This window comes from Otolemur garnettii, unplaced genomic scaffold (genome assembly GCF_000181295.1).
Source record: "Otolemur garnettii isolate 467f Iridium unplaced genomic scaffold, OtoGar3 scaffold00152, whole genome shotgun sequence".
NCBI classification, from domain to species: Eukaryota; Metazoa; Chordata; class Mammalia; order Primates; family Galagidae; genus Otolemur; species Otolemur garnettii.
Window position 1 is genome coordinate 2,483,190 of NW_003852547.1, and position 1,099 is coordinate 2,484,288.

The following is a 1,099-nucleotide window of genomic DNA, read 5'->3' on the forward strand; positions in this document are numbered from 1 at the left end:
CAAACTTCCACTTTTGTGAAATACAATAAAATAGAATTGCAGTAAAAATGAGATGGAAAAAGATTTACAAAACGCAAGCCCTGTTTTATTAGATTCAAAAAGACATAAAAATGTGCACTATCAAATTGCTGTAGACTAGAGGCTTGCACGCTGGTGCGCTGCACTTCCAGTTTGCCCTGTAGGGAGCAGTAGAGGGTGATGATTAACTTGGGGGGGTCGCACACCCCCTGGTGGAGAGTCATAGAAATGCCTAAAATGAACTTGGGGTACACCAGGGGTATCAGCCATTGGAATGGACCCAGATGGGTTTAGTCTGGATTGTGGAGCTTCGGATGCCAGGAAAGGAAATGTAACCCCTGAGCAAGGCATATGCTGTTAAATTCAGGTTTGGGGCAGAGCTCTCTGGTGTGTCTTTGTTCCTTTGTTCTTTAAACCAGGAGGTACAGGGAGACCTGTGAGGAGGCCAGAGATACTGATGGCCTGAGCCAAACAGGGACCTGACACAAGCCACCTATCACAAGTGGCATGCTGATGGGTAGATTTGTGCCTCTCTCTGTAGTGAAAGACTGGAAGAGGCAGGTGCCGGGGGTCGGGGAGGGTGGAGACACCTACTGCACAGGCACGAAGAGCTCCTGGCAGGATAGATTCCAGCTCTGCCACCTTTTTGCTCTAAGAATGTGGCCTCCCTGAGCCTCAATTTCCTCACCAATGAAATGTTAATTGTAAGACCACGTGCCACAAAAAAGAGACAAATATGACAGTGACGATATGAAGCATTTATTGAGTACTGACTGCCCTGCAGGTGCTGTGTGGGCACTTTATACCTGTCCCCTGTGAGGCAGGTGCTGTGATTACAGTCAGTACACACAAAGGGAAACTGAGGCACTCCTTGTAACCTAATCAGGGTCACACAGTGAGTGGGTGGTGGAGCTAGGATTTGAATCTTGAATTCTCCAAGAATCTGTAGTCTTTTTTTTTTTTTTTTGAAACAGAGTCTCATTGTGTCTCCCTTGGTAGAGTGCCATGGCATCACAGCTCACAGCAACCTCAAACTCTTGGGCTTAAGTGATTCTCTTGCCTCAGCCTCCCAAGTAGCTAG

At 47.1% G+C, this 1,099-nt stretch overlaps 1 protein-coding gene across 2 annotated transcripts in view; it reads left to right on the forward strand.

Annotated features, from left to right (window-relative positions):
- Positions 1–1,099, forward strand: part of MARK4 (microtubule affinity regulating kinase 4) — a 39,863-nt gene that overhangs the window by 11,512 nt on the left and 27,252 nt on the right. The window lies entirely within an intron of this gene.